Source organism: Aquarana catesbeiana, linkage group LG09, assembly GCF_042186555.1.
Source record: "Aquarana catesbeiana isolate 2022-GZ linkage group LG09, ASM4218655v1, whole genome shotgun sequence".
In the NCBI taxonomy this organism is placed as follows: domain Eukaryota; kingdom Metazoa; phylum Chordata; class Amphibia; order Anura; family Ranidae; genus Aquarana; species Aquarana catesbeiana.
The window spans coordinates 148674113-148698509 of record NC_133332.1 but is presented as its reverse complement, the minus strand read 5'-3'; positions in this window follow the sequence as shown (position 1 = coordinate 148698509).

Here is a 24397-nt window from a genome sequence, read left to right as displayed (position 1 = left end):
CTTTCCTATCCTTTATCAACCATGGTAACAATCATGGTGTTTCTAAAGGGGGGCGCCCCAGGGGGGTGAGAGGAGTGGGGGAAGACACTGAAGGGGGAGGGGGTCTCTCACATCCTTAATAGGGCCTTAACTGTCAGCCCAGGGACCCTAGATCTTTTCCAATTTTTTGGGGCATTTACGACTCATATATGTAAGTTTATAGAGTGGAAGAGTAGTGTCAATAAGTTTTCTCCACTGCCCAACTGTCGGGGGCTCCGGCTGCTTGCATTTAATTAGGATGGCCTTTCTGGCATAGTATGAGGTATAGAAAATTAGCAACCGTTTGTGAGTATTTGTGGTAATGGTCTCACAGACTCCCAGTAAGAGGATACGCGGGTCAAGACCTATGGTTAGATTCCCAATCGAGTTTATATACTGCACCACCCCCCTCCAAAATTGTTGAAAAGGGGGACAAGACCACACTACATGAAAGAACGTTCCCACTGCATTATTGCATTTTGGGCATTTGTCAGAATGAGTGGGATATATTCTGGCAAGCCTCTGGGGGGTATAGTAGGCCCTGTGGAGGAATTTCAGCTGAATGTACCTATCCCTGGCGGATATCATTAAAGGTATGTATTGTTGAATTCCTTCTTCCTAATCATCATCCGTCAGGGAGGGCACATCCACCTTCCATTTATTAAAAAGCTTAGTTCCCTGACCGTCAGTCCCACAGGACATCCGGAGGTACAGGGAGGAGAGGATACGGTTCGCTCTGGCTGAGATAAGAAAGCGCTCCACCATGTGTGACTCCAAGCAAACATCAGTGGGAAATTGGGCTTGTATGGCATGTCGCAGTTGTAGATAATGAAAAAACATCTTCGCTGGAAGTTGGAAGGTGTGTTTTAGTTCATCGTATGATAGGAGTCTGCCTGCTGGCATAATATGTTGTATAATTTTAATTTCATATCTCACCCAAATAGCCGGGTCAGGGATAGGCAAGAGATGTGGTAGCCTACGGTTGCTCCACAGTGGTGTATAGGGGGAGATAACATTAGGTGGATTAAGTTTAGCTGTCAGTTGTTCCCAAACCTTAATCGTGGTGCGCATAGGGACAGTCATCCCAACCTGTGCCCTCTGGCCCCTGAACACCAGGTTACTCAGTGCCGAATATGACCCCAGGATGGCTGCCTCTAGGTTAACTGATGTGTTATTTTGTGATTGGGTGAACCACCAGCGTATTGCTTGAAGCACGGCAGTGCCAGTCCCCCTGCAGAGAGGGGAAGCTGTAAAACAGTTTTAGCCACCCTAGGGGCCAGTCCGGCCCAAATGAATGAGTTGATCACCTGGTCTAGTTTTTGGAAAAAGGAGTTGGGGATGGGGACTGGGGTGTTCCTGAAGACATATAGAAGTTTGGGGAGGAACGTCATTTTAAGAAGGTTAATCCTCCCTACTGGAGTCAAAGGAAGAGACTTCCAAGTCAAACATCGCCGTATGAGTTCTTGTAGAATAGGATAAACATTATCTGTTAGGTAGCAGGAAGGTTCCTTCTGTACTTCAATGCCCAAATATCTGAATTTAGTGACTGGTTGTAATGGTATATGGGAAGGAGGGAGAAGGGTTGGCGAGGTTAGTGGGAATAATATGGATTTAGTCCAATAAATAAGTATCCCGGAGAAGGATCCGAACCGGTCAATAATCCGCAGGGCCTCCTCCAGGGAATCCGAAGCATCTGGGAGATATAGGAGGGCATCGTCTGCGTAAAGGGAGATCTGTTCCCTTAGTGGGCCCACCTCTATTCCCTTTGTGGTCGTAGACGACCTAATGAGAATGGCCAGGGGTTCGACTGCTAGGGCAAACAGTCCCGGAGACAGTGGGCAGCCTTGCCTAGTTCCTCTGTGGAGATCAAATGGGGATGAGAGTGTGTTATTAGTTCTGACTCTAGCCGTGGGGTTGGCATACATTAGTTTCACCCATGAGATGAATTTGGATCCAAAATGAAACCTCTCTAATACCTGCCAGAGGAATTCCCATTCGACCGAGCCGAAAGCCTTCTCGGCATCAAGGGAGGCCACCACCCCAGGGGATTCCGTGACTGTCGCGTGGGATATGTTTCGTGTATAACCAACGTAAATTGATGTCTGTACCTTTCCCTGGCATGAAGCCTGTCTGATCTCCATGAACCAGGGAAATAATGACCGAATTGAGGCGATTTGCCAAGATTTTAGTAACTATTTTTGCATCCACGCTAAGGAGCGAAATGGGTCGGTACGACTCACACAACTCAGGGTCCTTGCGTGGCTTAGGGATTACTACGATCACAGCCTCCGACATAGATGGGGGAAGACTCTGAGCCTCCAACATGGGTAAGAGAAGCTTGTGAAGCTGTGGGGCTAGGGCTTCACTATAATGCCCCGTACACACGGTCGGATTTTCCGATGGACAATGTCCGATCGGAGCGTGTTGTCGGAAATTCCGACCGTGTGTGGGCGCCATCGGACATTTTCCATCGGATTTTCCGACACAAAGTTGGACAGCAGGAGATAAAATTTTCCGACAACAAAATCCGATCGCGTCAATTCTGACCGTGTGTGGCCTGTTCCGCCGCACAAAGTGCCACGCATGCTCAGAAGAAATTCCGAGACGGGACAGCTCGTTCTGGTAAACTTAGCGTTCGCAATGGATACAGCACTTTCGTCACGCTGCAATGTTCAAAATGGTTTAATACAGTGCACTCTCTTCTTCTTTATAATGTGACAAGAATTAAGTCGTTTTGCTGCTCATATTCACACACACTTCTCACAAACTTTTATTTGTGTTTTTTTAGTGGGATTCCCTGAATATATTGTTATTAGTTGTCACATCTGACTTTTTTTTTTTTTTTTTGTATTTTCAGCCTTTTTTTTTCTTTAATGTTTGGATTTTTTCCAAGGCTGATCTTTGTTCAATGTTATTTTTATTTTTACTCCAGAATATTTTTGTGTGTGTTTTGTGTGTCAAGTTACCCCAACACCATTGATATCTTGTATTATTTAATCTCCAGGAGATTGTTTGGTGTTGGTGTCCCTTGTTCATTTCACATTGTATATTTGAAATGTACCTGAATCCTCACAAACAAACTGTCCTTTTTGAAGTAAAACACATAGGAGAGTATAATTCAAAACAAAAATCCTTTATTAAGGGATCAGAACCAAACAAAGAGGAAGGCAACACTGGATCAACATGAGAAATTAGCGAAGCCTGGGACCCCCACGGCAGACATCAATTCTTGAACATCAAAATTGGTGGCCTGAGGAGTCCATATGTAAGGGAGGGCAGTCTGGTCCAGAATTCACAGAGATCTGGAAAGCAGCAGATGACATCTATGTTCCCAGGCTGTGGTACCACAAGAGGCTGCATTTTTTGGCCGACCAGACTGGATCCAGGGCAATCACTGTCTGATCTTCCTTCCACGCTTCCTTCCGGGCTGTGGCTGTGCAGTTGGAGATGTGGCAGGAGGAGGAGTAGGACCTGGAGGAGGAGGAGGACTGGGGGGACCTGGAGGAGGACTGGGGGGACCTGGAGGAGAGGGAGGAGGAGGAGGAGGACCTGCAGGAGGAGGAGGAGGACCAACGCGAAGGTGTGTCTGAGGTGTAATTTGGCCCCTCATACCTTTCTCCAGAGCCTCCGATATGAGGGCCTCACACATGACTTTTTGGCCCTCCTCCATCCTCTGCATTTTATATGCTATGAAGGCAGCAATGTTCTCCTCCATGGTGTGGGGTGCTCCCAGGACCTCTGTAGCCCTCCAAAAGAATCCTATAGCAGCCTCCTCTAGGGTACTCCTCCTACTGCCTCTTTCTCTTTTCAGGGGGGGGTGGAGGGACCTGCAGATCAGCCAGCCGGCTCGGCCCGGCCACCTCCTGGCTGAGACTTCCCTGTGTATGAAAAAGGGACATGGTTTTAGTTTTTGCTTCATCAATCACAATCCTAAATTACTACTCCAAACTAACATCTAGTTAACATCATTGATTGTACAAGCAGAAATATTTACAGAAATGCTATACCTGGCTCAATCTGGGCTCCTCCACATGCGGCCTGGAAGGCCCAGGTTGGGCGTCAGAAGCCTCAGCCGGGGGGAAGGAAGCATGGAAGGAAGACTGGAGAGGGATGACCTGGGTTCAGTCTGGCCTGCCAGAAAGTGCAGCCTGTCGTAGTACAGCATCCTGGGGACATAGATGTCATCTGCTGCTCCGGATCTCTGTGAATCCTGGACTTTCTTGCGCTCCCTTAGATATGTGCTCCTCAGGCCACCAATTAATATCTTTAAATAGGTGATGTCTGCCGTGGGGATCACCTGCTTCACAATTTCACACAATTGCTCCAGTGCTGCCTTCCTCTTTGCTTGGTTCTTGAAATGGGGGTGTTTAATCTCCCACAGACAGGGCAGCTCCCTTAGCATCTCTAGGAATACTGACATGAAGTCCTTATCTTTGAGTAGCATATCCATGTTCACTGCAAGACACAACACAAGACAAAGCCTAATGTCAGACAAAACTCTCCTAATCTTGTTACAATATAGGCCTCAATCTAGAAGCAGTATAGGCACAAGTTTGTCTCTTACCTTCGTTCTTACGATCGGCGCGTCCAATGCTCCTTCCTCCGCTCACAGATCGTACGTAATACGCACGCGTGTTACGCTTTATACACACTGCGCATGCGTGTAACTCCGCCCGCCCCTGACGTTCTTTCTAGTCTATTCCCCGCCCCTTTTCGTTCGGCGCAGTGGGTGAAGAGCATGATGGCGGATTTAGAGCAGGTGTGTGCTAATTATAGCAACGAGGAGGAGGAGGAGGAAAGCCCGGATGCAGGCACGTCCCGATCCAGAAGGAGACGTTTTAAGGCCACAAATATGTCCTTTGGAGAGATGTTGGAGATTGTCGACATCATGAGGAAGTCCGACTATGACGGAAAATATGGGCCTTACCCACACCCCAACATCCGAAAGGCAAAAATCATTGCTAAAGTGATCAAAAGCCTTCAAAGGAATTTCGGGGTACGAAGATCTAAAGATCAGCTCAGGAAGCGGTGGTCGGACCTGAAGTTGAGAGAGCCAGAGCAGTACCGAAAGATCCGGAGAGTGCTGCAAAAAAGTAAGTAGTTGTGCTGTGTTCCTATTCTTTCTGTCTTTATTCCGTTCGTTCTGCTCCATATGCTTTTATTAATTGTAACGTTTAAAAGGGCAACTTTAATGTTCATGGGCCCATTATTCGTTCGTATCAAACATTTTTCTTTCGGCCTCTAGAACACCATTGTTTAGGCCATATGCATTTTCACACATTTTTTTGGGGCCTACTTGGATGCCAAATATTTGTTTGTGTAGATGGGTTTGTTACTAGAATGAAATGCCAACTAGATTGTGTGTAAGGAGAGGACACTGAGCAGCTGTTTTCACATCTGGACACTGGAGCACTAGTGTGGGACCCCAGAACACCATTTTTATTAGGGGGGCCACACAGGTGCTCCAGTGTATACTATAGGGGGGGCTACATGTGTGAAGCTTGTACTAAACAGGTAAGGTATTGCAGCTTGACAAGGGGGAATAAAAAATATACATCTTGGAACTCGGCTAAAATAGACAATTGTACCCCACATCCAAGCAATGTTTCCTATTTCTAGTTCTGCCATCAAATATCTGTGTGCTAATTATACCATTTTTGTTTTACATAGGGGAGAAAAGACTCAGAGGACACCCCTCATCCCAGGAGAACACAGACCCCCCACCTATGGAAGAAGGTGAAATACCCCAAACCCAAGAAGAAGAGCAGGAGGAAGAAGAAGATGTGGTGGAGATTGGCACCACAACAGGTGAGTGTCTGCGACCACAGGCTCAGGTAAAAGAGATGGATGGTGGCAGATTTTTGAGACCTTTTTTTTTGTTCTTTATCTCTTTTTAGGTGATCGTGATGTGAGGGATAGAGAACGCTTTACTTCTGAAAGTGCCCAGGTCCTGATCGGGGAGATCATGGGGTGTAATGCCGAACTGCAAAACATCCAGCAAAAAATCAATGATGTGATTAAAAAAAATAATAACATCATTGATGTTTTGGGGCGAATTTAAACCCCACAAAATCACTTGTTTTATTGTGGTCCAATCTTTAAAAATTTTTTTCAATGTTTTGAAAAGCCAAATTTGGAGGATGCACACAGTGTGCCAGCATGTGCTATCTGCCATCACGGGAGATCAATGGACGCGTTTTGGGGGTGCAACCCCTTCCTCAATTATAAAGTCGCGGTGAGGAAGGGCTTGCTCCCCCAAAACATGTCCCTTGATCCCCCCTGATGGCAGATAGCACATGTTGACATTCTGAACTTGGTGTGCATCTTCCAAATTTGGCTTTTCCAGGGGTGATTTCCCCCCATCTGAACGCTATATCAAACCCAGTTCCTAAATACTGATGCCTGATATAACCTTCAGGTTTTACCTAATGTGAACTTTGTAAGTTCAAGTTTTTTGGCTTTCTTGTTGGTTTTACACAGGCCTGTTTTATCTGAAATGGATATTTCGATTTTTGATAATGCTACTGCAAAAATTGTTATACAACAAACATGTTGGTTTGTTTTAAAAACCTTTGGTAAATGCACATGTGATTGTGCAGGTATAAAAAAGTGGCTTACTCAAGAATGTGTGGATTATTGTCTCAAAACTACAACACTTTTGGGGTGATGTAATTGCTGTTTTATGCAAAAATGGGGGTTATTTCCTAAGGGCAAATCCACTTTGCACTACAAGTGCAGTTTCAGTGCAGTTGCAAGTGCACTTGGAGTGAAATGTGTTTTTGCATTTAGGAAATACCAGCCAACAGTGCTTTGTATAATAAGGTTACACAATCACGACATTTTCTGGACTCCACACATTTCTGTCAGGGTCAGCTAAAACAAACACAAGCAGTAAATGTCCACAAAGAATTTCTTTTTTTTTTTTTTATTTGAAAAAGGCTTCACATATTGTCTGGCATATTGATAGCCCCCCTACCCGCAAAGAACTCCAGGTATCGTAACCGGACATCACGGGCACTCAGGGAGGGCAAGCCAGGACGGCCACTTTCAAGCGCCGTCAGTGTTGTTGGATGTAGGATTCCGGCCTCAGGCCCAACTGAGCCAGCATAGTTGGCAGAATGTTTTCTTAAAAAATTATGGAGAACACAGCACGCCAGTATTATATGGTTCAGTTTATACTCCGCCATATGGATGGGTGTCAGAAATAGTCGGAACCGGCTGGCCAGGATTCCAAATGTGTTCTCCACCACTCTTCGGGCTCTGGCCAGCCGGTAATTAAAAACCCTCTGTTCCGGGGTGAGGGTCCTCATCGGGAATGGCCGCATCAGGTGGTCCCCCAGCGCAAACGCTTCATCAGCAACGAACACAAATGGGAGACCTTCCACATTGTCCTCTGGAGTTGGCAAGTCCAAGCTGCCATTCTGGAGACGCCTGTAGAACTCCGTCTGGGCGATGACTCCACCATCGGACATCCGGCCATTCTTCCCCACGTCCACATTAAAGAAGTCGTAATTAGCCGACACCACCGCCAACATCACTATACTATTAAACCCCTTGTAATTATAATAGTACGACCCCGAGTTGGGTGGTGGGACGATGTGGACGTGTTTCCCATCAATTGCCCCTCCGCAGTTAGGAAAGTCCCACCGCTGGGCAAAGTGGGAGGCCACAGTCTGCCATTCCTGTGGCGTGGAAGGAAACTGTTGAGGAAAAAACAATAAACATTACTATTTTTTCACAGTAAACATGGCAAGCAGATTATACACAAACATTATGGGGCAACCTCCAGATAGCATTTATTAAGGGGAATTTAACAAGGCCAAAGTATAAGGTACACCTATCATATTCCCCCTCCCCCCCTCTCATGGGCCATTTCTAACATTATAGGGGGGGGAACTCTTGGACAGGTAACCCTCTTCACTTCATTGAGAGATGAATGCCTAAATACATGGTATTACTTGGAACATCCCCTCCTTAGTTACACTATTGGCAGACCACTGGACAGGTAAGAAGTGTCATAATACAAAGATATAAATACAGATTGTACACATTTGAGGACATTTGGACATTCTGCTATTACAAAAACTTTAAACAGTACCATTGAAAAGTATACAGGCAGGCCCTTGCACTACATGCTTTGGGGAATTCATCCATACATCTGAGCACTAAAGAGATGGGTATAGTGTGTATGGGTTTGGCAAAGTCAGCAGATAGATGATTGAGGATAGAGAATTGGGATCAGCTGACTTAGCAGTTGGGGGGAGGGAGGGTTACTAAAAATTATTTTGGGACACCACAAAAAAAAGCCTCTGCCACTCTGCCTGAATTTAAATCAAAAATAACATTACCGAACATTTTAGGGGGTGTTTGGGGTAAAGCACTACTATAGAGCTGATAAAATACATTGTTAAGTGACTACATGAGGTGAATATAGGGCAGGAGACACCATGCTGGGGAGGTTATTGAAGGGCAAATATGTATGAAGGACCGAAAATAATAATTACAAAAAAATCCAGCATGCATGAGGACAAAGGGGACATTCACAGCATATTCCAATCATGGTAATTAGGGAATGAGGAGAGAAATACAATATATTATCAAACATTCAATACAATAAAATGTGATATAAAAGGATAAAAATCTTACCTTCATCTACTCCTTCTGTAGGACCTGGATGATGGCAGAACAGGTCTCTGGGATAATGATACCCAGAGCCTGGGGGAAGATGCCTGTCGAGAACTTCAAGTCCTGCAGGCTTCTCCCTGTCGCCAAATACCGCAGGGTAGCGACCAACCTCTGCTCCGGAGTGATGACTTGCCTCATGCAGGTATCCTGCCTGCTAATATAGGGGGTCAGCGAAGCCAACAAACGGTGAAATACGGGGTCCGTCATCCTGAGAAAGTTCCTGAAATCATCAGGATTATTCTCACGGATCTCACGGAGCAAAGGCATATGAGAGAACTGGTCACGCTGAAGAAACCAATTCTTGGTCCATGAACTCCTCCCCACCCTGTTCATGGACTGGACTTGTGTCAAGGTCAGGACCCCAACACCAAGCCCCCGCACAGCACGAACTCTACGAGGAGTACGCATACGAAACATGGCTAGAAAACGGTCGGCTGCTCAGAACGAAGTAACAGAACGCACTGAAGAACAGCAAGGCCTGTGAAGAGCGACCTGAAAAACAGCAATGAGCAGGCAAGATCACACAGAAAACTCTGATACGAACTGACTGCACGCACTGAAGAGCAGATACAAACCCACAAGCACAAACTGAACGGCAGAAAACGATCTGAAAGCCACGAGTCTGAAAAAGCGTGAATCGTCTCTCACCAAACTTTTACTAACATGAGATTAGCAAAAGGAGCCCAAAGGGTGCCGCGCTTGGTTCTGAACCGGCCTTTTCTAGTCTCGTCGTACATGGTGTACGTGACCGCGTGGTTGTCGATCGGAAATTCCGACAACTTTGTGCGACCGTGTGTAGGCAAAACAAGTTTGAGCCAACATCCGTCGGAAAAATACGCCCTATTAGTCTTGTAGAATTCGGCCGGTAGACCATCTGGGCCCGGGGTTTTTGCAGGCTGGAGCGATTAAATCACCAGTTGTACTTCTTTAAGGGTAATTGGTGCATCTAGCTTAGCACCGTTAGCCTCTGATAAAGTAGGGAACTCTACCTGAGCCAAGAAATCCTGCAACGAGTCTGATGTGTAGTCCACCCTAAACGTGTATAAACCTTGGTAGTATTGTGCAAATCCAGCATTTATCTGGATAGGGTCTGTCTGTATCTGTCCCTGGTTGTCTCTGATGTTTGCAATGTGAGCCACAGTGGAGCGCTCCCTGGCCAACCACGCCAACAATCTACCAGATCTCTCCCCCTGTTCAAATATCCTCTGTGACTGAAATAACAGAAGTTTCCGAGTCGCATTAGCCCTCAACACCGAAATTTCTCGGTGAAGTGTCTGGAGTGCAGCATATGTCACGGCATCTCTGTTAGCCACATAGCTGGACTCCAAACTCTGAGCTCGACTCTCCGCCTCCTCCAGAGCAAATCTGTTATTTTTCCTGACCTTACTAATTATTGTGGAGTATTGTCCACGTGTATATGCCTTAAAGGCATCCCAAAGCATTGGAGGAGGGGCCGTTCCCTTATTTACCACCCAGTAGGCATCCATCTCCCCTGCAACCTCAGGAGCGACCCGCTCATCAGTGATCCAAAAACCTGAGAGTTGCCAGAGGCTGTTGCTTACCGGCGAGTCTGTGTTGAGCCGTAGTAGAAGTGGAGTGTGATCAGAGATACCACGTGGGAGAATTTCAACCCCTTGGATGCGTGGGAGTAAGGAGCCACTAACATAGAATAAGTCTATCCTAGAAAAGGAGGCGTAGGTAGAAGAGTGGCAGGTGTATTGCCTATCTCTGGGATACCGCCACCTCCACACATCACTGAAGCCATACTCATCTGCCCATCTAGATAGTGGGGATTCAGAGGCCACATCCGTGCCAAGCTTATCCATACTGGGGTTGGGGGTTATATTAAAATCACCCGCCATCAACAATGCCGCAGCAGGATATTGAGCCAGTATAGGGGTCAATTTATGGAGGACAGCCAGGGAGGCTGGGGGCGGGTTGCATAGTCCAACTATAACCAATTCCATCCTGTCACACATAGCATGTATAGCAACGTATTTCCCCTCGGGATCCAATGGAGATCTAGGAGGGTGAAGGGTAATGATTTGTGGTTCAGAACGCTAACACCTCTGGAGTAGGTGGAATAGGTGGAGTGATAATAGGATCCTACCCAGGGCTTTTTAAGAGCCAGCGTCCTACTCCCAATTAGATGTGTCTCCTGCAATATGCAGATATGAGGGTTGTATTTTTTAATATAATTAAATACTAAGGAACGTTTTATTTTGGAATTGAGGCCCCGCACGTTCCAGGACAAGACGTTAAGTGGAGTCATTTAGACCGCGTATGAATGTCTGACAGGATTGGAATAGCCCCCTTGCCACATAGAACTTGCATAATACATCAATATGTCTGATAGGTAGTGCAAATATCTGTGCATCAGTTATTGAATAGACTACTCCCTCCAGTGGCAAGAGAGCAATCTTACATGTCTTACGATTATCAATCAAATCATCATCAAAATTTAAAAAGGAAAAAAAAAACAAAAGGAAAACCCAAAATAGAACATGGAGCAGAACCAGTCGCTCCAAAACCTCCCCCCCTCCCCCCACCCCACACCACCACCCAAACTATGGGGTGCCTGATCCCCGGAACAAATCGTGACAACTGCCCAGGGGGCACGTGAACAGTGGAGCACCAGAGCGACACAGTCTGTGCTCAGAGAGTCTAGGTATGGAGACAAAAATTCAGGATAAACAGTCCCTGCAGATCAATATTTCACCCAGAATGTTCTGGGGGGTCCTACTTCTTGAACTTAAACATGTTGCTAACCCAAAACTTCAGGCCTAAAAACTTCAGGTGTCCATGTCAGAGGTAGTGACAGGATCAAATGGCTCACTCCATCACAGCAAACATATAATTCCTGAACCGTCACTGTGTATACTCACAACCAGGGGCGTTGCTAGGGGGCAAAAAGACCAGGGGCTTCAGCCCGAAGTCCAAGGCCGCCAAGGGGGGGGCTCTAATGGTGTTTTTTGGCTGGGTGGTGGGGTTGTGTGGCGGGGGTAAGCTCACTTGCTGGTTGCTGCTTGGCTTACCAGTGCCCATCAATGCTGACCACTAAACTGACCTACCTACCTAACTACCTGACACACACTGACCTACCTGACATACACACACTGACCTACCTGACATACACACACTGACCTACCTGACATACACACACTGACCTACACTGACCTACACACACTGACCTACCTGACACGCACTGACCTACCTAACACGCACTGACCTACCTAACACGCACTGACTTACACTGACCTACACACACTGACCTACCTGACACGCACTGACCTACCTGACACGCACTGACCTACCTGACACGCACTGACCTACATACACTGACCTACCTGACACACACTGACTGCCGGTTCACACAGGGGCAACACGACTTGCAGGTCGACTCACCGAGGCGACCTGCGCACGACTTCAGCGGCGACTTGCAAAACGACTTCTGTATAGAAGTCAATGGAAGTTGCCCCAAAAATAGTACAGGAACCTTTGTCTAAGTCGGAGCGACTTGCATCGCTCCTATTAGAACGGTTCCGTAGTACAGAACAGGACGCAACTTGTCAGGCGGCTAAGTCGCCTGACAAGTCGCCCCTGTGTGAACTGGGGCTGACACACACTGAACTACCTGACACACACTGACCTACACACACTGACCTACCCTGACCTACACTGACCTACCTGACCTACACTGACCTACCTGACCTACACTGACACACACTGACCTACATACACTGACCTACCTGACACACACTGACCTACCTGACACACACTGACCTACATACACTGACCTACCTGACACACACTGACCTACACACGCTGACCTACCTGACACACTGAACTACCTGACACACACTGACCTACATACACTGACCTACCTGACACACACTGACCTACATACACTGACCTACCTGACCCACACTGACCTACATACACTGACCTACCTGACACACACCGACCTACCTGACACATACTGACCTACCTGACCCACACTGACCTAACTGACACACACTGACCTACCTGACACACACTGACCTACCTGACACACACACTGACCTACCTGACACACACTGACCTACCTGATACACACTGACCTACCTGACAGACATACACTGACCTGGTACCTGACATACACACACTGACTGACCTACCTGACCAGGAGGAGACAGACTTCATGTGTTCAGGTCCTGCAGCTCAGCCGTGGTGCTGGTGGGTGAGGCAGCCAGAGGAGAGGAGGAGAGCCGCCCATCCGAGCACTGAGCGGGGATCGATGTGCCCCTTTGTAATTTCCGCCTTCTGGAGCCTTCTTCACAGCTGGGAGAGGGCTGAGATTGAAGGAGTGCAGGCGCTGGGGATGCTGCTCAGGGTGGTGGTGGCAGTGTTATCTCTCTCTCTTCCTGGATGCCGAGGTATCCCCCTCCCTGCTGCTCTGCACTACACGTCACCACCGGACCAGCGGCGGGACGTTCTGGTACAGAACTCGCAGGACAGGCCCTGCTAGCGCGGAGGAGGAGGAAGTGCAATCCTCCTCCGCTTTGAATGCTGGGCAGTGACGTCACTGGTTGCTAGCCGCTAGGCGGCTATAGCAACCAGAGACCAAGAATAGAGTCAGGCGGGGGCGGAGCTGGAGCCGGAGGCAGCGCTACATCGCCTCAGTCCGCCCCTGTCCCCTGCATTCGTCCCTAGACTGGACAAGAGACTCGGGGCTATTGGCCCCAGGCTCGGGGCTGTAGCCCCAATAGCCACCCCCTAATGACGCCTCTGCTCACAACACAAATTCTTATGAAGAATCATGGGCAATGTAGTCGCAGGTGGATGGAGGAGTCGGCGAGAAGCCTGAAGACTCAAAAGGGTAATGGAAGTCAGAAGGCCGGCAGCAGAAAAAAGCCTGCATAGAGAATAAAATCAAGGCGAGTTGAGATGTGAGATTCCAGCAGCAGTAGGTTCAACCTCTTGGTAGTGCATCCAACCATCTGGACGCATCTTCAGGGGAGGTAAAGAACCGCACTGACTCTCCATCTTGGACTCTCAGTCGAGCAGGGAACAACATGCTGTATTTAATCTTCCGATTGTGTAAGTCCAATTTAATTTGGTCAAAGGATCTCCGCATTTTTTGTGTGTCGACTGAATAGTCCGGGAATATCATAATCTTTGCTCCCTCATGGCGGAGTACTTAAATCTGCCGCGCTTCTCCCAGAACTAGGTCATGATCCCTGAAGTTCAGGAGTTTTAAAAGCACGTCTGCTCCGGTGGCCATCTTGGACACGCCCCATAAATTAATAATTTTTAAAAAATAAGAGTGTCCTAGACCTCCTCTTTAAATCTAAAGTGGTAACCTGTAAAGGATTTTAAAGCGTTGCTTATGGATAGTAAAATTTATGTAGTTTGTCTCTGTTGCATGGGTGCGCACAATTATAAAGCATGACATATTTAGTATCTATTTACTTGTGTATCATCTTTTATATTTTACAAAAAAATGGGTTATGTATTGTGTTTTTTGCATTAATATTTAAAAAAGTGTATTTTTTCTGAAAAATAAATTGCGTCTGAAGAATTGTTGCGCAAATAATGTGTGACATAAAAAAAGGCAAAACCCACCAATTTATTCTCTAGGGCCTATGCTTCCAAATTATATACATAATATATATATTTATATTATAATATATATATAATTTTCCTTGTGTAAACCTTCATAAATTAACTGTATGTATAGTATACTCTGGTTGCTTTAATCTAAACATACTTCTAGATTTAGAGTGCAACTTAAAAAATACAAACTGTATACATATATTGTTGTTTGCTGAAAACCTCAGCACTTGTAAAAAAGTGAGTCATCCACGGATGTTGCTGGTAGCCAGAACATTGTACCTGTAGGAATCAAGCTACAGGCATTCAATGTCTAGGGGCAGTTTTACACATAATTAATGCCATCTCTATGCTTGGCTGAAGAGTTATTTCATGTATCATGTATAAACTGACATTTTGATCAATCCCAGTGAGTCACTCACTTTTCTTTTTCATCACTCAGGTAAGATGTTTTTCCATACACAGTAATTCTATGGTTTTGCTTTCTGAGATGTCCACATCCAGGCAAGTCCTCTCCCTAATGCTATATTCTTTGTAAAATAATGTGTAAAATTAATCATAGCAAGAAAACTAATATTAACCACATTAACCCTGGAAGGATTTGCCCCTTAATGGCCAGGCCATTTTTTACGATAGGACACTGCGTCGCTTTAACTGACAATTGCACGGCTGTGCAATGTTGTACCCAAACAAAATTGATGTCCTTTTTTTCCCACAAATAGAGCTTTCTTTCGGTGGTTCTGCGGTTCTTATTTTTTGCACTATAAACAAAAAAAGAGTGACAATTTTGAAAAAAAAATAAATAAAAATGTTTACTTTCTGCTATAATACATATCCAAAAAATTATTTTAAACAAATGTATTCATCAGTTTAGGCCAATATGTATTCTTCTACATATTTTTGGCAAAAAAAAATCAAAACGCAATAGGCGTATATTAATTGGTTTACAAACTATGGGATAGGTTTAGGGACTTTCATTTTTTAAAATTGTTTTTACTGGTAATGGCGGCGATCTGCGATTTTTAGCGGGACTGCGACAATGTGGCTGACAAATCTGACCCCAAATGACACTTTTTGGGGACCAGTGACATTATTACATTGATCAGTGCTATAACAATGCACTGATCAATGTATAAATGACACTGGCAGGGAAGGGGTTAACACTAGGGGTGATCAAGGGGTTAAATGTGTTCCCTCAGTTCTTACTGTAGGGGGGATGGACTGCCTGGGACATGACAGAGATAGCTTTTCCCAATCACTGGGAACAGCAGATCTCTGAGCTGCCCCCTGTCAGAACGGGGATCTGCCTTGTTTACAATGGCAGATCCCCATTCTACCTCTGTATACAGCGGTTGTGGGTGGACGGCTGGCGGACATGCGCACATGTACGGACGGACGTACAGGTACGGCGATTCATGCAGCGCTGCAAACTTGCAGCAGTAAATGTATGTGAGCTGGTCAGCAAGTGGTTAATGTGTACAAACTAACACAAACAATGGTAAACTTACAACTGTAGGTAGACATACTGGTCTACATCATCGCTATGACATTTTAGTCGTTCAATTTTTTGTCCTAGAAGTTCTCCAACAGAGTCCTATGTGGATCAAACGTCTCAATGCCACTTTTCCCCCAGGACTTAATGAAATGATATCCTACAAATCATTTCTGTGGGACATATCCCTTTTCCACTTCCTTCTCTCTCTCCACTCCCCTTTTCCCCCCACCCTTTCTTTTTCCTTTCCCCTCCCCTCCTTTTTCTCCCCTTATTTCTTGCTTTTCAAATGTCATTTATTTTCATGACTGTCATTTTACTTTATTTCATTGGTTTGGCTTCTTACCATAGCCCCTGCCAGTCCTTTCAATTAGCCCCTGTTCCGGATATTACAGTGTCTGACCCGCCCTTTTCTTGTTTTTCAACCCAAATTGATTGGCAAATCCCCAATATCTTATCCATAGGTATTATTATCGATGGGAGTCCTATACTCCAATTGCTTGTAACATTGCTTGTATTGAGTTGCTCGCCCGACCTGCTGGTTTGATGTTTCCTTGCGACTTGATCCTCCCTCCCAGCATCGGACTTGTGATTCCCCGGGTCAAGATGTTCTCCTATGGAGCCCATCTCTTTCTTGCTCTGCCCGAGCTCTGGGCCTCTCGCCCACTGGCTTTACCGGTGCACGCTTGCGTAGTAGCGTATTCACATACACTGGCGCAGGGGAGTCTGATCCGGTGACGTCAGATGCCGTCGGCCTGCGGCGCCTGTCACGTCCCCGGGTCAGGAGCTAATTTAATGGGCTTTGGCCCGTGGATGAGTATCGTGGATCTCTCTCCAGGGGACACACGACTCACGGTCTAGAGACAGGTAGGATAATATTGGCTTTTTGTAGGGGAGTCCATATGTTGGAAAACTCTCCCGTCCCCCCTTCTCTTTTCCACTTCATGTTCCTCATGTATTTATGCTTTGTATCTTCCGGCCTTATACATATATATATATAACTATTCTCTTAACTTGTAGATCGCATCTGCTGTTCTCGGCTTGGCTGGGGAAATACCAAGGGATATTGTACCAGGCTGGGGGCTGATGCTTAAATCCCTTCTAAGCCTCCAATTACCACCTCACATTATACGATTAGGTTAGCCATCCGGGTATACCACTGTCTGTTTCACCGTTTAAACTATAAGTATTCAATTTTTACCGGCATTACTGGTTCTAGGTGAGTTATGTCACTCCCTGACATGCCTCACAGTCATCCCCATATTCCGGTACCCTATTTCCCAATTTTCCCTTCGCCTCCTCCCTTTCCCCCCTCTCTTTCCACCCCCTCCTTCCTTTTCCCCCCTCTCCCTCCTCTCCTTCCTTCCCCTTCTTCCCCCTCACTTTCAGACCCTCCCCCCTTCCTTCCCCCTTTTCCCCCCTTCCCCAATTTCCCCCTCCCCCCCCCCTCCCCATTGTTCCACCCCTTTCCCCCCTTTTTTCCGCCTCCCCATTTACCTTCCTTTTCATGTTTCCCTTCCCTTCTTTTCCCAACCCCCAGCCCCCCACTCCCCCTCCTCTTTTCCATCCTCTCATCCTATTGTCTTCTCTTCCCCCTCTGTTTTCTTCCTCTCCCAACTTTTCTTCCTTCTTTCCTAAAATCCCCTCCTTTGCCCTCTTCTCCCCCTCTTCCTTCCCCTTCTTTTCCACCCCTTTTCCCTTTCCCCTTCCCCCATCCTCACTGAATGTGGAGTGACTTTGTATAATATGCCCCTCTATCATTATTATTCCCTCTTATTCAGAAAGTTCTTCTCATAAATCCCCCCTTGTCTGCCATGGGGGGAATAGTTTTTTAGCCATATGGTTTCACACTTGGCCATTGACCAATGGGTAAGCTACTCATCTTCTATATATTTTTGCTGAATCATAATTGTATAAGTTGTTCAAATGCAAGTTATCTTATTTGTGCTTTATCCAATTATCTCTTTTATAGAATATTCCTCCTGAAGAAGCGGTGCATGTACTGTGAAACTAGTAGAGGAAAGATCAATCTTTGAGACACACTTCATCAACAGATATCTCTTGGGGGAACCTTGAGTATTTGTTTATTGATTTTTTCAATCTTGCTTTTAAAATGTATTTTGTATGTCAGTTTTATATGTAATAAACAATATTTTTTATCCAAGAACCATGTCGTTGTCCTATCAGTATCGAGATAGTCCACTAAAAAAAACTAGGGTTGAGAATATTTGTTTGGTCAGCTTCAGCAACTGCCCGACTTCCTCACCCTTCTTACAAACACAATGAAAACACAGCTGGTAAACATGAGTCTTTGTAAGCTTAGATATAGGATCAGAATATTAGACTATAAAATATTTTCATTTTTTATTATCTAAGCTTTTTGAATTTAGAAATATACATGATATGCTTTATGTTTTTCAAAGCATAGTTCACCATAGCTAACAAAGGATACCTTACTAAAGTTTTGAAGTCTAGAATATAATCATAGCCATGATGTCTGTGAATATGTAAAAGCAATGGTCAGACAGTAATATTAAACATTTGGGACAACCTTCCTTATACATTTTCTGGCATAAATTCAAAGAAAAATTCTACAATGAAAGTGGGGACGCAATGTAATAGATGTAGTAAGAGGCAAAACTAAGAACTCAAGTACATTCTCCAATTCACTGGTACCTTTAGCAGATAAAAGTAGTCTAACTTACATAAACCAAAAAGCCTTATTTATACGATTTAAAAAAACAAATCTTATATATGTAATATATTAGTAAACCTCCTTTTTTAATGCTGGCATCTCTTATTATTACAACTATTCAAATAAAGAGTAGGAGAGGTCTAGCAAGTATTTGTGAAATGTAGAACAACATAAAACATTTTTTTGTAAAGATAAATGATACATTGCATATTAAAGTATACTCCTAATTGTAGCCTTCTTTAACCACTTGCCTACCAGGCCAATTCTGACATTTCTCTCCTACATGTAAAAATCATCATTTTTTTGCTAGAAAATTACATAGAACCTCAAACATTATATATGTTTTTTTTAGCAAAGACCCTAGAGAATACAATGGCGGTCATTGCAACTTTTTATCTTGTACGGTAGTTGCGGAGCAATTTTTCAAATGCGTTTTTTTGGAAAAAAACTGTTTTGTGCTTTAAAAAAAAACAAAAAACAGTAAAGTTAGCCCAATGATTTTGCATAATGTGAAAGATGAAGTTACGCCGAGTAAATAGATACCTAACATGTCACGCTTCAAAATTGCACACACTCGTGGAATGGCGCCAAACTTTGCTACTTAAAAATCCCCTTAGGCGATGCTTTAAAAATTTTTACTGGTTACATATTTTGAGTTACAGAGGAGGTCTAGGACCAAAATGATGGCTCTTGCGCTAATATTTGTGGTGATACCTCACATGTGTGGTTTGAACACCGTTTTCATATGTGTGTGCAGGACTTACGTATGCGTTCACTTCTGTGTGCAAGCTCACGGGGACAGGGGCGCTTTAAAAAAAATTTTTTTTATTGTTAATTTTACTTTATTTATTTTAGCTTGACACTTTTTATCCCAAAAACTTTTTTTGATCACTTTTATTTCTATTACAGGGAATGTAAACATCTCTTGTAAAAGGAATATGACATGACAGGTCCTCTTTACAGTGAGATGTGGGGTCAATGAGACCCCACATCTCAACTCTAGGCTGGGAAGCCTGAAATAAAAAAAAAATGACTGCTTCCCAGCCAAAGCAGCGCCATTTTTTTGAATACAGAGGCCAGGCATAACGTCATAACATCGCGCCCGGCCTCCGAACGATCATAGAGACTCTGGCAACCATCTGGTCCGGAAATCTCTATGCCCAACAACCGGGGCTGGCGGATCCTGTGTCTGACTCAGCGATAATAGCGGTGAGTCGGTAGAAGCACCGGAGGGCGGCGGAAGGGGGGAACAGCCGCTATGATCATTCTTATGGTGAACAGATTCGCCGGCTCTAAAAGACGATATCTGAATGATGCCTGTAGCTACAGGCATCACTCAGATATCCCTGCTCAAAGCCGAGGACGTCATTTGGCGTACGGCGGGCGGGAAGAGGTTAAAATAACATTAGGCACTTTTTCATATATTTTGATTGGGAGAACAATATATGTTTTTACTTCTTAGTCTGGTAAATATACAATTCAGCATATAATTAATTAATATTTACCCTTTTTAGACAGATGGTGGTCTCTTACTTGAAGGTTTCAGAGCTGTTTTGCTGCTGTACTGAGAACACAGAACTAAATTGTGCTGCCATAGCATCCTATTTATTTTGTGCCCTTGGTATGTTGCCCTGTTCTCCATCCTGTGTGGTGTTAGCTAGTACAATCCCTAGATAGATACACACTAGGTTGAACTGAACTTCTGTGTCTTATTCAAAAGTTAGACTGCCCGTGGGTTGTGCCAAATCAGCAAGTGGCCATACTGTCTGCACACACTGTGTCTAGGAAGTATGTCATTGCATATATCAACATTTGAAGCAGAGCAGTAAGAAGAGAGATTTCTAAAGCCTAACATTCTGCTATCTGCTGCAAAATTCCTTTGTCTCAAAAAGCACATGGTCTTGTATGCACATACTGCATTACAAAAACCAAAAGAGTTCTTAACGCTAAAACTGTCAGTCATTAGTAAATATGTGTATCTCCTGGAGGATGTAAGAGGAAGCTGGAACCCAGTGCAGCTGCCAAACACTGGAAAAGGTGGACAACAGAACATATAAAACAAACGTAGCGCTCTATGGGACCAGCGTGAAGAAAACTTTGCAGATAATATGCCAAATAAAGTTCATTTATTGAATGCACACTTCAGGTATTTAAAAAAACATCTGTCAGATGGGAATGAGATAATCAGAAAAAAACATTATAAAAACTCATTGCCATTGTTGATGTATTAGGAAAGAATATATGCACGATACCGCCATCCGGATGACGAGGGGCTAATATCGACAGGTCAGCCCCAAGTTTCAGTACTGGAATAGATAACCCGATGTGCAGGGGTAGTTACCAGGGTGGAAGGCACGGGTCATGATGTTACGTCCAGTGGCTTGTCACGGGTCTCCGACATGCTGTGCCGTGGGAGGTGTATCATGGTAGTAACTTGAACAAGCCAGTCAGCCAGTCAGGCTGGCTGGGACCAGGCACCCTGGATGAAGCTGACGTCGGAGCCGGAAACGAGAAGGACCCAGATATGTGAAGGTGGATCGCAAGCTCAGTGTTGCCGTGGCGACCGTGGCTTACATGTTTCGTGCACATGCGCCTTGTCAAAGTCACTGGAGTACACGGCAAAAGGCAGATATATAAGCAAGTGGATAGGGGTGGGGGGAAAAACAAATACCATTGTGATGTTAACCCCTTGTACACCCTAAAACAGTATATATAGTGCATTGATATTACAAGCACAATGTTATACAACAATGTCAGCAATATGAGAGTCATTAAACACTGGAATTGAATATGTGGGGTAGTGCAATACCAAAATGTATACGAAATTGTTGTATGCACACAAATTGCAATATACGACAATATGTATAACGAACTCCACATAACAATTAAAAAAAAATAAAATAAATATAAATAATAATAAAATAAAAACATTTGATAAAAACAATAAATAAATAAATCAATAAATAAATATTAAATAAAATAAAAATATGTACTTATGTGGATTATGGATGGTTGCCATAAGTACCAAAAGATTATAATATATATGTGCTAAAAAAGCACACTAGAATGTGTACACATAAGGGAATATTCATGAAGATGGTGTAAGTGTACCCATATCCAATATGTGTACTACGTGAAGAAAAACCGAAAACAAAAATTATATAAAAATATATAAATGTATATGGTGGAAGTAAGGAATATATGGGGATCAGGGACAGGAAGGATCTAAACCCAATTATGTGATGACCTATTAAAAATATGATATTCAACAACTATGTGTTGTGAGCAACCAACTGCCTAAGGGAAAAAGCATGTAAGCTTATGCAGCTACATGCATCCAGTGCAATAATACGTATATATGCATGCGTATACGTAGTTATATGAATATTATTGAAAAATATAGAGCAAAAAACAGAAATGGTGCATTGTCAAATCACATTAAGGACATCAAGTTCTTTGTTGAGGCCCTCAGGGGAGAGGGAGCCCAACAAATAAATCCAAAAGGTCTCCCTTCGACAAAGGAGGGAGAACCTTTCATTGTCAGTCAATGTGCCCCTAGGAATGGCCTCAATTGAATACCTCCATATGTCTAAAATCTTTATTATGCACCTGGAGGCAATGGCGTGGGACACTGTGTTTGACACACCCCTTTTTGGTCAGTCTGCAGTGCTCACCAACCCTGGTACACAGGGTACGTATCGTATGACCCACATACAAATGGCCGCATGAGCATCGCAAGACATAAATGACAAAATCAGTTGAACATGTGATGAACTGTTTTATCTGAAAGGACTTGCCTTTATTCGTAACTATTTTTGAGCATCCATGGGGAATTGATTGGCAAGTGAGACAACCTCTCTTTTGACATTGGAAAATCCCGGTCCTATTGTCAAAATAAGTTCTAATGTCGAGCAAGGGTCTATTGTTTGCTTTTCTAACATACTAGGAGCAATAATATTTTTTACTGAAAGTGATCGTCTGAAAGTTATTTGTGGCTTGGGAGGAAGTACCGGAGCTAAAATCTGATCAAGTTTTAAGATATTATAATGTTTATATATTATTTTAGAGATGGCTCTGTATTTGGTGTTAAAAGTTGACACGAGAAGGCGTATGCGCGGCAGCTTCTAAGATGGCCACCTAGTCCGGGAGCTCCTACGGATCATCGTCTACGCGAGCCAGCAGCATGACCATACACTCGCCAGGACACTTCACAGGGACAGGGGAACGGGGGCTGCACACCCATCTGCAGATCTCTGGACAAGCAGATTTCCCAAGTGGGGACAGCGCCTCAGATATCCAAGATGGCGGCCGCTCACAGGCCTACAGGGGACACAGGTGAGCAGCACAGCCCAGGATCCCCTGCTCTTCGGCCTTTTAACAGAGACCTCAGCCCTCATACCTCCTGTGGATGCTGCATCACCAGCATCCACAGAATCCCTTATAGGGCATACCCTGGAAGACTTTATATTGTCCCCTATGGAGGAAGGCACCTCACACTCCCAGGAGAGGGAGTCTCACCACAACATATTTTCTAAATTTGCTGACATGCTCAGCATTGGTCTTTCTCAGACTGCAGCAAAAATCACAGGGGACATTAAAGTGGAGCTCCAGAACTTACGCTCCCACATAGAATCTATTGAAACACACCTATCAAGAACAAATCAAAATACAGAGCAAATCCAGGATCTCCAAGATCAGCTTGATACAGCGATATCTAAGATCGATGACCTAGAGAATAGGTCTTGCAGGGTACAGTTTCAGGACTAGGGAGCTCCCAGAGACCATTACAGATGTCCATGCAGCGGTTCACTCTCTCGTTCAAGATTTGATACCTGACATACCCATCCACAGGCTGGAACTTGACAGGGCTCATAGAGCACTGGGCCCCCCTCAATCTGATGGACTTCTAAGAGATATTGTGGTAAAACCTCATTACTATGCGGTCAAGGAAGAGATAATGCAAAGAGCTCTCTCGACCGTGCAGCTGAAAATCCGCGAACACCCCATTCATGTATTTGCAGACCTCTCCCCATCGACTATACAAAAAAGGAGGACACTTAAACCGCTCCTCTCTGTGCTAGCACAAAAGGACATAAAATACTGGTGGCTATTCCCCTTCAACCTAAAATTCAACCACAAGAATAAATCCTAGAACCATGCATCATTATGGCCTAACTGATATTTGGAGGGAACTTAATCACCAAATGAGGGACTTTACTCACTTTTCCCATCCACATCAATCATTTTCTAGAATTGATCACATTTTTGTCTCATCGTCACTCATACCCATTGCCCAAAAATCCTTCATCAGGGACCGGTTTGGTCGGATCACTCCCTAGTTTATCTATTAATACAAAGACCTCAAGGACAGGGAGGACACAGATGTTGGAGGCTTAATAAATCTTTACTTAGTGATCAAGTGAGGGCTGTGGAAATTGAGAAGGCCATCAATGAGTATTTCCTCCTGAATGACATAGAAGGGGTAACTCCAGAAACTCTCTGGGCAGCCCATAAAGCTACTATTAGAGGTAAACTAATCCAGATTTCCTCTCAAATCAGACACACTTAACGGATGGTTATATATAGGCTAGAACAGGAATTTCTCACTATTAGCAAACAGTATAAGAAGGATCCTAAATCTACACCAGCTACTAAATTAGAAGATGCCAGACTAGCGCTGAATCTAGCTCTCACCACAAGGGCAGAAAAGAGTCTAAGATGGAGTGGAGCCCGTTTTTATCTCATGAGAGACAAGATGGACTCGATGCTCGCATAGGGGCTGACTCCCAAACCCCACTCTTATACGATTCCGCTTATCCATCTCCCAAATAATACGAGGACTCATAATCCACAGAAAATTATGGGAGCCTTCCATGACTTCTATAAAAACCTTTATACAGGGGACTCACAGGGAA